This window comes from Capricornis sumatraensis, chromosome 4 (genome assembly GCF_032405125.1).
Source record: "Capricornis sumatraensis isolate serow.1 chromosome 4, serow.2, whole genome shotgun sequence".
Classification (NCBI taxonomy): domain Eukaryota; kingdom Metazoa; phylum Chordata; class Mammalia; order Artiodactyla; family Bovidae; genus Capricornis; species Capricornis sumatraensis.
The window spans coordinates 49,698,726-49,714,576 of NC_091072.1; the positions used below are offsets into that span (position 1 = coordinate 49,698,726).

The following is a 15,851-nucleotide window of genomic DNA, read 5'->3' on the forward strand; positions in this document are numbered from 1 at the left end:
GCAGCCTCAGAGGGTCACTCCCCAGCCCTGCCCACCCTTTCTGCTGACGCTGCAGCAGAGGCACTGGCGTCCCAGAAACAGCAAATCTTTGAATTGAGGGAAAATACCCCTTTCCACTCTTTGTACTGTGTTCTGCTAAAGGATAACACAGCAGAGTTACTTGTTTCCATCCTAGAGACTTAAAAACCAGGTTTTAATTTACAATTGAGATGTATGGAGGAGACAAATCTAACTGGCAGAAATGGTGTGTACTGAGTATCATTATGCCCCAGGGAAGACAGATGCCTGGTTTGGGTTCTGATATCTACAGACTGAGTTACTGACTCCCTTTTCTCTCTGGTGAAGTTTTCATCCAAGAAGCCTCCTCAGTCAGGCTGGCCAAACTCTGGCAGACCTAATCAGCAGCATGCGGAGCAGATCTGAAACCAGGGGTGGAGACAGTCTGCCTTAAATGCAGTCAGCTGCAACCACTACCTCTCACGCCCATCTCTTCTTTACTTTGCCGTAATCACGAAACTTGCCCAACGAGGGAGGTTTACTTAGTATTTAGATATCTGCAATAGCCACCACCATCACCCTGGTGTCTATATATAATCCTCACCCATCCAACATGACATCATTGACTAAGATTCCTAAATCAGTGCTAGTTTTCTCTTTGAGGATGTATAGTATTTTTCTGTTACTGTTTAGATAAAAACCCAAACAATACAATCTATCATTTAAATATCTTCCTTATATTTATAATATGGCTTTCATTATTTTATTGTTAGCTATTGCCTTTCTTCATTCTAGTCTTTAGTCACACACTTTCCTTTTCAAATTATCTAAGTCACATCATATTTAAGTATCGACAACAAGTCCCCACTTCCTCTCAATACAGTTGAGAAATTTTCTAGGGAAATTTTAAGTCTTTTTAAAAACTTGGTAAGTCAGTTGATATTTAAATGATTGAAAAAGTATCAGTTTTGTTTAAAAGATGTCACCCGATGCTTTGTTGTACTTCAGTAAGAATGCTGCTGCTGCTGCTCAGTCGCTTCAGTCATGTCTGACTCTGTGCAACTCCATAGACGGCAGCCCACCAGGCTCCCCATCCCTGGGATTCTCCAGGCAAGAACACTGGAGTGGGTTGTCATTTCCTTCTCCAATGAATGAAAGTGTAAAGTGAAAGTGAAGTTGCTCAGTCGTGTCCGACTCTTAGCGACCCCATGGACTGTAGCCCTCCAGGCTCCTCCAGCCATGGGATTTTCCAGGCAAGAGTACTGGAGTGGGTTGCCATTGCCTTCTCCACTTCAGTGAGAATAGTATCTCTTAAAAGTAAAAATTAAACAATTCATCCTAGAGTTGGCAATATTTTATTATTGCTTCCTCAGGCTAGCAAACCACTGATAACAGCCCCAGGTGTTACTCTATCCTTTCTTGCTGACTTAAACTCAATAATTCAGGTTAAGTCTCATCCTGATATCCTCAAAAACCCAATTTGGCAATTCTGTTATTTCCTGTCTGTACCCAGTACCCGTAACAAGTCTCCTTTCCTGAGGCCACTGGCTGCCCTTTTAGAAAAAATTTCCTTTTATCCATTTCTCCAAACCCACAATATTTTTCAACTGGCTTGCCTTTAGTCCTTCTGGAAATGACTGCAGCTCTTTCAAACTAGGGCAAAAATACACTTCTTGAAATTCCAAAATTTCTCATAAAAAGATTTTTTTATTTCACCATTTACAGCCATACCAGGTCAAAGTACTGAGAAATGATTATTAATAAATCATGAAATTAGTTTATCTGAAGATAATGTGATCACGTTCACTGACAGGGAAGACAGGGACTATAATTCAATATCCTCAACATTTGAGGAAGGAAGTATTCTTCACAAAGCTTTCTGGTTGAAAAATGCCACATAATTTTAAGATAACAGAATCATTTTGGCAACAGGGGGAAAGAGCTTCAAGAGTTCTGAGGTATGTCTTTACTCATGCATTTTTAGAGATCTCTCAGGAGGATGAAGTAACCCTTATGGAGGAAAAAAAATACCAGTATTGCTATAACTGTTGATAAAAGCAAATAGTACCAAAAAGACACTGTGAGCAGAAGGCCAAAAGATCTGATATTTGGGCACTTTAATGGTAAATTTGTTGATAAACTTCTTGTTACCTGTTTGCATGTACTGTCCTACTGTCTATCCTAAAACCAATTTTTTAAAAAAGAAAGATCGTGTTTTGGGGGCTTCACTCTCAGCCTCTGACTTGACGGAAAAGAGTTACTGGGCTTAAGTAAGTCACCATTTCAGTTAACTATAAGACACCAGGAAAGTTGTGATTAAGGGACTGATTCCAACACCATGAAAAAGCTCTGGATTTTTCAGCACTCTTAAAACTGGTTGAAATCTCCTCACATATAGTCCTCACTACATGCCTAAGACAGGCAGAGTACAGTACTGCCTGCACAAAAATGAACTGTGCAAAAGTTAACATGGAAAATATCCAAGAACAATCACAGGTGAACAATCTTCATTCTTATTTTTCTTAATCACTGAAAAATGACAACATCCCACACTTTCTCCTCTTTTCTTTTCCTGGGCTCCTGTACTATTACTATTTTCAAATTTCTTTTCCTGATCTTTCTGTTAAACAACCCAACCCCCACCTTATTCACTGCCATGCAAGGCTCCTTTCTGTGGATAACGAATGCCTCGTGTTCTTTTCTTTTCTTTCAGGGTCTCTTCCCCTCCCCTTACCTCCTAGATAATTTTAAAGTTTTTTTCCACATAGATGACAGTGAAAAGAGAATCTCTGAATAACCAGAGGACTAGCTCAAAGCAGCATTTCATAAGTGTAAATTTTCTTTGACATTTGCTGTTTTATCATTAACGTGCATAAATTTGGCATCCTACTTCAAAATAGATCTGAGTTTCTGTTAATCTGAGGTGTATGACATTGTTTACCAAGCATGGTAATTGATGCTACAGAAAGACGTGCTAAGCTGCTTCAGTTGCATCCGACTCTTCCTGACCCCATAGACTGTAGCCCGCCCAGCTCCCTCTGTCCATGGGATTCTCCAGGCAAGAATACTGGAGTGGGTTGCCATGTCTTCCTCCAGGGGATCTTCCCGACCCAGGGATCAAACCCGCGTCTCTTATGTCTCCAGCATTGGCAGGTAGATTTTTTACCACTAGTGCCACCCAGACACTACAGAAAGACAGACCTTGATTAATTATGGCTTTCAGTATTCCTATAAGCCTCTCTGTTGGAAGCTATTCTTTTCCCCATATTCACAGGAAAGTGGATATTAACAGATAGGGAGGTGACATTTCCTTGAATCCCTAATTCTTCTTCCTGACCTTTACTCTTCCATCTGACTACAGAAATCCATCCTCATTTAAAGCTATTTATCATATATCATCCAGTTGAGTTCATTTCATTGAAGGTAGCCTTTTGGATCTGGATCACAGTCTTTTTCTGCAATACTTCTGCCATAATTCTACAAGGTTTTAGTGTTCATGCAGACAAAAGGTGGCATCCTAACTTCAAATTCCCTAGACCTCTTTCACCTTATCCTCTCCTCCTCTGCACTACAGCCTTTTTCCAAAGAACACATGTTGATAGTTCACTCAGAAACTGTGAATTCTATACTTTGCAAACAATTTTTTTCACCTCTCTCATACTATCCTTTCCACCAAATCTGCATAACAATTTCCACAAACCATCCAGTACCTAGATTCCCCATTTTGGATTTATCAGTTCCATCCTGGGCTACCCTTACTTACTGAGCTTGAACTTCAGGGTTGTTTGTCGAAAGTTCAACATCATCAGCAACCTGTAAAACCCAAACCCTGGAGCAGTGACACTCAACCTTTTTTGTTTCTACATTTTGATATTTGAGAATACCAGATAAAAACCCCCTAATTCTTTGATTTGACACTACTTTAAATTCATGATTTTCAGCCTTGACTAGAACCTCAGGATCACCCTCTGTACTCGTCCTTGTTCCACCTACGTTTCCCCTGAAAACATATTTCAGAGTTTGCACTTCCCTCGAAACTCACCTTCACTCAAACTCTGCTCTTCAGTCCTCAGCAGATTCTAGTCTTCTACTTTGTATTTCATCAACGGAAAAAAGATTCTCTCTTTGACTCCCTATGTCCTTACTGATGAAATATACTATCCATATGGAAAAATAGCTACAAATTATTTAAATAGAAAAAGTGAAAGCATCAACATTTAAATTATTTTCAATCATTTGAGGAGTAGGGTCCTAAACCATTTAATGGGGGGCTTCCCAGGTGGCGCTAGTGGTAAAGAACCTGCCTGCCAGTGCAGGAAATGCAAGAGACGTGGCTTTGATCCCTGGGTCAGGAAGATCCCCTGGAGAAGAAATTGGCAACCCACTCCAGTATTCTTGCCCAGAGAATCCCCATGGACAGAATAGCCTGGCAGGCTACAGTCTATGGAGTCGCAAAGAGTTGAACAGAACTTAACAAGTAAACCACCAACAACCCATTTGATAGCTTAAAATATGAAAATAGACCAGATCTGATTCGAATAATTATTGACAACAGGTATTTCCGTCTTTGTATTCCTGCCTAGATAGGGACCGGACCAAAAACTACCTACTTTCCTATTGATTACTCATAAGCTATATGTATACTTTAAAGTCTGACCCAGTGCAACTAGATTTCTAAGATGGAAAGCACAGAGGCTGTACGACTTTCAAGCTGAAAAAGACAGCATGTCTTTGATCACTGAGCTGGGGAGAGAACTGCTGAGACCTGATTCTCTGAAACTCAAGTCTTCCAAGGCTTCACTTTCACTTTCATCAAGACAACAATCCTCTGGTATTATTAGCAACTCGGGAACATTGTATTTGCTGTCTTGGATGGTCTGGGCTCTGTACCTGGAAGTAATCCAAACCAGTTCCTTGCAACATTCAAGAGAAAATATTCAGCTAGTCTTTAGAAGCTATTTCCCTCCAGTAAAAGGACTCAGTATCATTAATTTTTGAATACTTTATAACAAGGCAGAGGAGTTGCAGTAATAATGAATTATGTTTCTACTTACGGATTGAAAAGGCACAAAACTAATACAGATGGCTTTGCTTTTGAAAAGACTACCAGAAAATTGCAAGCTTTAAGCGGAGCTTCCAATTTATCAAGGCTCAATATTTCTTTCCTTTCTGAAATATGAAGTATAATAGTCTTGGGTAAGCAAAAAAAAAAAAAAGTTTAATAAGCAATATGTTCCATTTCATAGTTCTGATATTTTTTTCCAAAATTGTTTTTTTTCCTTTGTTTTCTGTCAGAAGCAATGCATTTACTTTGACTAATCCAGATTACTTCTTGAGTAGATGAAACATTGCATTCTTTTTCAACTATTCTGGCAGCCAGCAAAAACAACAGACTCCAGTGAAAGACAAATTTTAGGGTCTACCTTCAAAAAAGCCAAGAATCTGTCCAAAATATTGACAGCCAGGATAAAAGTTTATGTGCGAGACTGAAAATTTTAAAAGGTGCTTAATTGGGCTCCAGAATCACTGCAGATGGTGACTGCAGCCATGAAATTAAAAGACGCTTACTCCTTGGAAGAAAAGTTATGACCAACCTAGATAGTATATTCAAAAGCAGAGACATTACTTTGCCAACAAAGGTCCGTCTAGTCAAGGCTATGGTTTTTCCAGTAGTCATGTATGGATGTGAGAGTTGGACTGTGATGAAGGCTGAGTGACAAAGAATTAATGCTTTTGAACTGTGGTGCTGGAGAAGACTCTTGAGAGTCCCTTGGACTGCAAGAGATCCAACCGGTCTGTTCTGAAGGAGATCAGCCCTGGGATTTCTTTGGAAGGAATGATGCTAAAGCTGAAACTCCAGTACTTTGGTCACCTCATGCGAAGAGTTGACTCATTGGAAAAGACTCTGATGCTGGGAGGGATTGGGGCAGGAGGAGAAGGGGACGACAGAGGATGAGATGGCTGGATGACATCACTGACTCGATGGACGTGAGTCTGAGTGAACTCCGGGAGTTGGTGATGGACAGGGAGGCCTGGCGTGCTGCGATTCATGGGGTCGCAGAGTCAGACACAACTGAGCGACTGAAATGAACTGAACTGAACTGAACTGAAAGCCCTTAAATCTCAACACGTCTCTGTCTTCAACACACCATGTTATCATTCTCAGAAGTAGCCTTCATCAGGCTCAGTCATTTTTTGTGGTTGGAACTTCTGTTCCTATTCCAGGTAGAGTTGCAGCAACTTAAGGAGCGGACCTTCTTCCAGACTCCCAAGACCTGTGCTGCCACACCCTTCATCAGGTGGGAGAGGGAGCGTGGGGTCTGGAGAGGGGTGGGCACGGAGGAGCATACGGACCCTTCCCTGGGTCAGCGGCCCACCAGCGCCGCAGTCCCCCAGCAAGCAACCAGTCCTCCCCCGCCTCTGCTGTCCCCTCCTCAGCTCCACGGTCGAGCTCGGTGCCACTGCCAATGCCCACCCTCCCACTGGCAGCAGCTCCTCCTGCAGACTCTGCTCTCCCAGCAACTCTTCAGCAGAAGCTGGAGCAAAACTCTTCTTGCTCAGCATATTTTTAAATTCCAAGGTAAAAAATTGCTCTTTGATTTTTCTTTTTTCATAAGATCCCATTTTTGTCTCATCAACAAATAATCTTTTCTTTTCTACTCTTGATGATATAAACTATAACTTTCTTTTGGTTCTCGGTTCCATTGATTGCTTTTGTCCACATTTCTTTTCTTCCATTTATTTTTGGCTCTGCTTCTTGAGTTGTCTTTTCTCAAATGTCCAGTGATTATCGGCACTCCTTCATGTGTGAAAATGAGAAGCTGATTGGAGGACGTGCCTAGGTGTGGGTTGGTGGAAGGTAAAAACCCAGCTGTCTAACAAAGCAGAAGCAGCCTCCTAGTCCAGCATTTTAGTATGTAGATGTTTATATAATGCCACTGTTCTTAGCATCAGCAGTCACCCCTACCTTTTCCTGTGTCTGTTGTCGCTGAATCCAGAGCTCTGTGGCGTAGTTTCTCCAGACTGCACCTGTTGCCCTGAAGGATGGATGTGGTGAGGTAGTTCCCTGACTTCTCAGGGAAGTGCAGGGGAGCAGGCAAGTTCAACCAATAGAGGTACAGGCACTAAACCAGTCAGGTCTTGTTGTAGGCATTCTGCAAGGCAAATTAGATCAGTTCTTATAGGTACTTCACCTCCTGTAGGCATTTGGATTTCTATTTCTTCTACCCAAGTCCATCACATCTCCCCCATCGTTTTGTTGTCTAAACATTTTTCGAAATCTTTCACCCATGTTGTCTTTATCCTTGTGGTTAACCATTTTTTGATTCTTCACTGGTATTTTAGTGAAGTTTTTGGAGGGAGAGCTAACGGACAAGAGTGGTCAATCTGCTAAACTTAACTGGAAGGGCTCAGTGGTTAGCAGTCGCTATTTCTAAAACATTGGACGGTATCATAGCATGCATACGGATGGGCTGGAGGTCTTACATATTGTTATATATCATTTGCAGCATTAGAATATCATTTATGACTCTACCTTCAAAGTATGGTCAAAATCTGAACACACCAGAAGCTGTCACCCTAATTCAGTGATGTCATTTTAAACCAGGACACTACCATCTGTCATGCGGACTGAAACAGTGTAGCAGATGAGAAAAGCCAATCTGGATTTATCCTGACTACCTGAAATCTGCCCAATAGCTGACTTCAGCTCCAAGTTATGCCTGCTAGCCTTCAGAGGAGAGGGCCTACTAAGGCTTGAACTGTTCAATGAGTACAATACCTAGCAGTCATTTCACGGAATAGGCTCTCAATTTCCCTCCAGATTTAAATCTGACCTAACATTCATTTCCTGCCTTAATATGTGCTCACCAGCCCCTTAACTCCCTTTCATTTCTGCCTTCTATAGAAGGGATATAGACCACTGACAACCAGGTATTCTATGGCAAGAGAAAGAGTGTGGAATATAAAATGGAAAAGTCTCTTTAATGCAAGAAAAGATCTTTAATACATGAGCTTTCACTGACAAGAACAATCTCAGTTGATGTTTTGTGGTTTTGTCAAAATACATGCAGTAAACTTTCATTGAGTAACCAGCCTTCTCTTGCTGATTGTGTAAATACCATTCCTCAGCAAACCCATAAAGAAAGATGTGAATCCCATCGTCCTGAGAGGAGGTAGCTGGTCCAGTACTAAGATTAGGAACTTAGCCTTGAACAGTTGACCACAAGTTCAATTAATGCAGCTGGCAGAATGGTCCTGGGAGCACATGAAATACCACTTTCAAGCCTACCAGAATAATTTGGGAATGCTTCAGAGTGAGCTTATATATATATATATATATATATATATATATATATATATATATATATATATATATGTATGTATATGATTTTATTTATTTAATGTAGTTGTTTATTTTTGACTGCACGGGGTCTTCGTTGCTGTGCAGGGGCTTCCTCTGATTGTGGGCGAGCGGGCACCGCTCTTCACCGCGTGCACAGCTTCTCATTGCGAGGGGTCCTCTTGTTGAGCAGTGTGGGCTCTAGACGCTGGGGCCTCAGTATTTGCAGCACTGCAGGCTTGGTAGTTGTGGCATGCAGGCTCCAGAGCACAGGTTCAGTAGTTGGGGCATGTGGGCTTAGTTGCCCTGTGGCTTGTGGGATCCTCCTGGACCAGAGATCGAACCCGTGTTCCCTGCATTGACTGGCAAATTCCTATTCTCTGCACCACCAGGGAAGTCTAGGGGCTTTTTTGAAAACCAATGGACACAAGTGAAAATGCACGCCCCCCTCCATTTTTACCCCCAATTTTTCTAACCACTAGAGAAACCTGCCAACAATTAGGTTACGCCCATTCTCAACCACCTGAACTCTTTTTCCAAGAATCTTAAAATTCATCGTGTATACCACTGACCCCATCTTGTCCCAAGCTACCTACTACACCATCAGTACCTCATATTTTTCAATTTTCTCTTTTACCTTATCATTTTTATGTAGTACCCTTGTTTTATTCTCATAAATTCTTTTTGCCTTACTTTATTTTGCCCAATGTTAATTCAGCCAGATTAACTTTTTTGAATGGTATATATTTCCTCACCCATTTCTGTGTAATTTTGACTTAGGTGATTAGTTATTTAATTTGGGTGTCCCTTATAAGCAGAATGTGCCTAAAATTTTTATTCTTGTTATTCAGTGTGATAAAAATCTGCCTGGTAAAATTAGCCCAATTGTATTTATTATGGTTGCTACTATATTATGATTTTATTACAGTCCTATTTTGTGATTTCTGTTTATCCAAAGTTTTTCTTAGATTTCTTCCCTACTTGTCTTCCATTTGATAAATATTGTTTAACTGTTTTATTTTTTATTGGGGTATACCTGATTAACCAACAATTTTGTGATAGTTTCAGCTGAATAGCAAAGTGACTCAGCCATACATATACACGTATTCATTCTCCCCCAGTCTCCCATCCCCTCCAGGCCGCTGCATAACATTGAGCAGAGTTCTGTGTTCTACAGTAGGCCCTTGTTGATTATCCATTTTAAATATAGCAACGTGTATATGTCCATTTTTATGTTTTCTTTTTTCTGTGATGGTTTTCAAAGCTGTAGATTGCATTTTTATTCTTTTTGGTGACGTCAACTAAAACGTTGACATGAGTATTTCGCTTTAATTTTTAGCAAAATTTAATGGTATTTTTACCTCTACCCCAACCAATCATGTCATCTTTCACAATCCCTTCCCACACAACGTTATTGTTGTTTAGAGTTTTCATTTTATTATTTTAAATGCACATACAAAATAACTTTTTATCATCCATTAAGTTATTTTAATATTTTGTCATTTGCTTGCATTTGGAGCAGAAGAGATGAACTGCCTTTGAGTGGAAGCCCTTTAATCTATGAACACGTGTAAGTCTCTCCCCGCTATTCTGAGGAGTTCCAGTGCTGTCAGCAGATTCTCAAAGGGGAATGTTATTGAAAGATTAAAATTCACTCACCTTCAGCATAAACTCCAAGTCCCTTTATAAGGCATGCAAGACTATCCAGGACCTGCTCTTACCAATCCCTCTGGCCTTCTGTCACTCCTTGTTGGACCAGTCAAATTCCAGCCAAAGTAAACTGGGAACACACACACCCCACCTCCCAGGCGGGCCGTTACTTCTGTGCATCTGCCCTTGCCTTTCTCTTCCACGCTTCTCCCATCCCTGCCCCGATACTCACTGACTCTCCTCGTCCTTTAAGAAGTGTCTCTGGGTTCGATTCCTGTAAGCATTTTCCTCTGGTTAGCAACCACCATCACAGGGCTGGGGCTTCCATCGTTCCTGGCATTTTATAGTTTGGTTTATATTATACAACACAGCTGTTTCCCATGTGAGACAGTCACACAAGCGTAGAAACTCCGTGGTTTGTGTTTGCGCACCCTCAGTGCATGGCACAGTGCCTGACATACAGTAAGTGCTCAGTATAAACCTGCTGAAGAAAGTAACAAGAACCATGGGCCTGCTTATGGGTAAAAAGCAATTAGGCTAAACACTTTGAATTAAGATTAGTGTTTATCTATAGCTTCAGAATTAGCCAGCCATAAGGAACGCCAGTGAGACTCTTGAGGAAGAAACTAGAATTCAGTGATTTAGTTGGAAAATGATGCTCTACAGGGATTGGACAAAATAAATGTGTGTGTAAACATACACACAAGGCATATATTTTTATTCCATTTTTCTAAAAGATGACTTCTGACTGAGTCCTGAGGAAAAGCTTACTCAGAAGATACAATTGATAGGTCCTAACTTGGGGATGGGACAGTGGAGCTTTCAGAGTAACAGAGGAAACCTGGGAAACAGTAATCTGACTTCACTGAGAAAGATCTTTAAGCCAAGGAAAGGACTACCATTGCAGTCCAGCCTTAAAACATGCAAAGAAAACTCCAATACTAGTGCAAAATTGATAATCATTACAATATAAAATTCTGAAATTAAAAATAACCAAAGTGAGAAATGGAAAAATTAGAAAATGTCCAGTGTTAAATGAACAAGCTGAAGTCAATACTGGGATATGTCCTAATAAAAGTCTTACATTTCAAGGAAGGAAAAAAAGAATTCTCTAAACTTGAAAAGCAGGAGAACAGTAAACAGCTTCCTACCAGGAAACCAAATTGAAGAGTGCTTCGGACTACCAAAGACAGTGGACGGATGTCTCCAAAAGTCTAAAGAGAGAGCAGGTGACCTAAGACTCCAATCTCAAGGTGTCCCTACTGCTTGGTGACTATCGGAGCCATGCTGAAAGAGACCACCTAGGATACTGATGACTAAATGTTACAGGGAGACTCAAAAAATACATCTGTAGATGTCTTATAAACTGACTACTCACTTCAGCGATTCCTAAATAACAAAGAGGAGAAAATAAAAGTGATCATTTAAAAGGGTGAGAAGGAAACATTCAGAAGGAGAAGTTGGTGTGGAATTTAAGTAGCTCTAGTAATTTTTGTAACATAACTTACAAAAATGTCAGTTCTTCACAAAGAAATCATAAAAAATATGACAGGATAGACAAATAAATATATGATATAAAAATGATCTGGAAATCATGTACACCCACGGTGGATTCATGTCAATGTATGGCAAAACCAATACAGTATTGTAAACTAAAATAAAATTTAAAAAATAAATAAATAAAATCTGTGTTATCTGAAAAAACAAATAAATAAAAATGATCTGAAAGTATTGGGATTATTGAGGTAGATAAAATTTTAGTATTATGTCAGTGAACAAATATTTATTTTGTATTTATGTTCCAGACACAAAGCCAGGAACTGTGCCAGACAATGAGAATATAGTAATGAACAATTAAAAATGTCAATTGTCTTCTTAAGGAAGATAACTGATTTAGACAATATCCTCAAGGATCTTACAAACTAGTGGGAGAAACACAAGCAAAGTAATTGCTATAGTATAAAGTGATAAATGCCAGATTAAAGGCATCCAGGGGGCCAACGGGATCCCAAAGAAGAGCAACCACATCAGACTCAAAAGTCTGTCTGATTGTAGCTTCTACAAGAGATAGTTCTTGAGGTAGTCTATGAGCTAACTGGGATGCATTCAGTGGAATAAATAATTTTGGACAAAAGTGTTATAGCAGAGCAGTTCTGAAAGAAGAGAAGTTTGAAAGCTCACAGCCCGTTTTAAAACTGTACATGGTTTAGAACGGCTGGAGGGTCATGGAGAGTGAGCAGAGTGGAAAGAGAGGAGCTCAGGGGACAAGGTCAGTGAGGTTTACATGTTAAGGTAAGGAGTTGGAACTTTCCTGAAAGATACGGAGCACAGGGAAGGGTTTTAATCATGTATAGTTTAGAAAGATCATTCCAACATTAATGCGTAGGATGGATGGAAGTAAGATTGGGAAGGGACAGTTGATGAGGGGGTATGTGGTAAAAGCTTCAGCAAAGGCATGAGCAACGGAGAATAATGAATGGGGCAGATTCCAAAGAAGGAAACCAGAGGACTTGAGACTGAGTGGATATACAGTGTGAGAAAAACTTAGACTATCCCTGCCTCGGGCAACTGTATGGATGGTGTTACACAATAGGTGTAAATGACTGAATGAAGAAATGATCAAAGGAACAGTGACTCCAATGTGAAGCATTTACTCTTGATTTTAGGACGACATCCAGGGCTTCCCATGCGGCACCAGTGGTAAAGAACCCGCCTGCCAGTGCAGGAGACATAAGAGATGTGGGTTCAGTCCTGCAGTTGGGAAGATCCCTGGAGGAGGGCATGGCAACCCACTCCAGTATTCTTTCCTGGAGAATTCCATGGACAGAGGAGCCTGGCGGGCTGCAGTCCATGGGGTCGCAAAGACTCGAACACAACTGAAGCGACTTAGCAAGGACGGATGAAGACATCCAATAAATAAGTTGTCCTTAGGAGTCATAGAAACATCAAAATGGGAAGCAGGGATGAGAGCTTTCTGTCTTATCAGTTACTAAAACAATCCACGGGGCTCTCCTTCTCTTGCATGGCTTCCGGTATTACAGGCTCAGGTCCTTGTACTTCTTTAAGCACTTTCACTGCTGATGCTTACTCTCGCTGGTCAACCTAATAGTGATTATAACTTGTCACAGTCTATATTTTACTTTGCAAGCTCTACAATCTCATAAATACATGTTAAATAATCTGTAGTTAGCATAGCTTACTTTACACAATTTTCTCTTGAAGTAAGGGACAGGTTAGATTTAGAAATCGAAAGTCATTAATCAACTAACATGTGTTTTACAGCAGCATCACATTATGAATTATTCTAAGCGACTCGCCCTGTGCAGAATCACGGGTTCACTAAGCACATATACTCATACACTATATTTAAAACAGGAACATACACTTTTATCTATACTCCATCCCAGTTGCTCTATCATACAATGTATATTCTTTCCTATTTAAATATAGCTAAACATTCCTAAATAACATCTCTTTTCTAATAAAGTGTAAATTTTCCCTGAAAATTCTATAAAACTTTAAGTGTAAGAATAGAAACAGTAAAATCAAGATATAGAATTCAATAAACAGTATGGTTAACTGGAAAATCAATTCTATACCACAAACAAGTAACTAACCTTTTAAAGATCTTGAGAACAGTGAAATACATTTAACTATAAACTTCATGTAAAATCATTATAACATATAACAATATTTTAAAGTTTATCAAGAGATTTTTTAGAATATAAAGCCTATATTTTAAAATATAATGTCAGAAGTCAGTTATTATGCTATGGATGTTTGAAAATGTAATTTCTATTAAATGCTCTTCTATGATATTGAATACTGAATAGTAGATTTTACTATACCAAAGCCAAAGAAGAATGTAGACAATGGGGCAAAAGCAGAATGATTTATTGTGCCACCAACTATAATTTAACAAAATATGTCAAATAACATATTGAATATGTATTTTATAGCTTTATATGGAAATAACAGTGTAAAATAACAAGAAATTAACTATAAAAAGTTACATCCCTTAAATATAGGAATCACAAATATTCAGAGAATCACATGAATATTTATATTAAGAGGTTAGAGGTTTATTTAAGAATAGGCTGTCCTATTAGTATGTTAAACCCTAGAAGAATCCTAATTTATAGGGTTTTAAGTGACTACAGTTGGAAAAATTTTTCCAAGATAAAGCATGTGACTCAAAAATAGTGTTACAGACTTATTTCTGTCAAAACATCTTCCACCATATTGTTTTAATTGAAATAACCTAATTGAAAAAAATTCCAAGGAATAAATAATTTAGCTAGTGAAAAAAGCACTGAAATACTTATGCATACTTTGTTTCTGATTATTCAGTAGAAAGTTTTAATACCTCCTTGAATCCTGAAAAAGTACTACTTTAAATTTATGGAGTTCACACACATCACATTTCTGATAATGTAGCCAAGGGTATAGATGAATGTAGTTATATGCCAAAATTTATTTTTTATAAAGTATATATTTCATTTTGAACCACTTCTTATTTTGCTTGACAGTTTTTTTAAATCTGTTATCTTAATATATAAAATTTTAAATTATAAACTTGAAAACAACTCTATAAAGTTCTTCTTCTCTCTGTATATCCCAGAAGTGAGAAACATAGAAGAATTCAGAAAGAACGATTGCATCTAACTTTTAAATATTTATTTAGAAAAAAAAAATGTTTCAGTTGTTTAGTATACCAAAAGAGATACTACTTAGAATAGCATACATTCATTTTAGGACACAAATGAACTTTTTACAATTTGGTTAAGGGTTATTAAGTTATCCCTTAGTCCATATAAGTGATAATACACTTTTTAAAATCTTTATTTGATATTCAAAGAAAATATTTCTCTTCCCACTATGTATTGCTTCTAGTTAAATAATACAGATAATAAGAATTGCACAGATTAAAAACTGCACAGTTAAAAACAGAATAAAAGAACAGATAGAACTGGTCACTAGAATAATTACATTGTGCTCTATTGAACAAACAATAGTACATGATTTGGGAGACAAGAAATCATAAGACAGTGCTTAAATAAGCATTTTTGATGTAACCTCCATCATTCTAAATATTCATGTTACAGAAAATATCTATAATCACACTGCACGGAAAATTTCTTTTGCATATCCTTTAATTCATTTAACATTTTCAGATGTTTGAAGCAAGCTGAATTAATCCAGTCTCACAGGCTTTGGGCCTAAGTCTAGTTCACCAAATTGAGAATGGTTGTCAATTACATTTTGGGGAATAGGTAGCAAAAAAATCAATGGGCAAGAAACTTGGTTTCACATCTGCTTTCCTATTGTTTGATACAGATGTTACTTTCCTATGAAGGCTAATAAAAATGACCTCTAAAATATATTCAAGATAAGTAATAAATCAAAAAGACAGATCAATGAAGTGAAGTGAAGTCACTCAGTCGTGTCCGACTCTTTGCAACCCCATGGACAGTAGCCTACCAGGCTCCTCCATCCATGGGATTTTCTAGGCAAGAGTACTGGAGTGGGCTGCCATTTCCTTCTGCAGGGGATCTTCCCAACCCAGGGATTGAACCCCGGTCTCCTGCACTGCAGACAGACGCTTTACCGTCTGAGCCACCAGGAAAACCAGAAAGACAGCTCATTGGAAGCTTATAAACAGGTGAGCACAGGCCTGCGTGTGTGTGACTATACATACGCCCTTCCGTCTGTCCTTCTGAACGCTTCTCCTTCCAAGCCCAGCTTCTTTAAGAGCACAACAAACAAACAGAATAAAGAGAATCATAGAGATCTACATTCTGGTGTTTGATACTTCACATTCATCTCTCCATGCTTAGTGCTGGTGACATATTCATTTAAAAAA

At 39.0% G+C, this 15,851-nt stretch overlaps 1 pseudogene; it reads right to left on the reverse strand.

The window, feature by feature from the left end:
- Positions 1 to 4,703: 4,703 nt before the first annotated feature.
- On the reverse strand, positions 4,704 to 5,468 carry LOC138078564 (cyclin-G2 pseudogene; annotated as a pseudogene).
- Between the last annotated feature and the right edge of the window lie 10,383 nt (positions 5,469 to 15,851).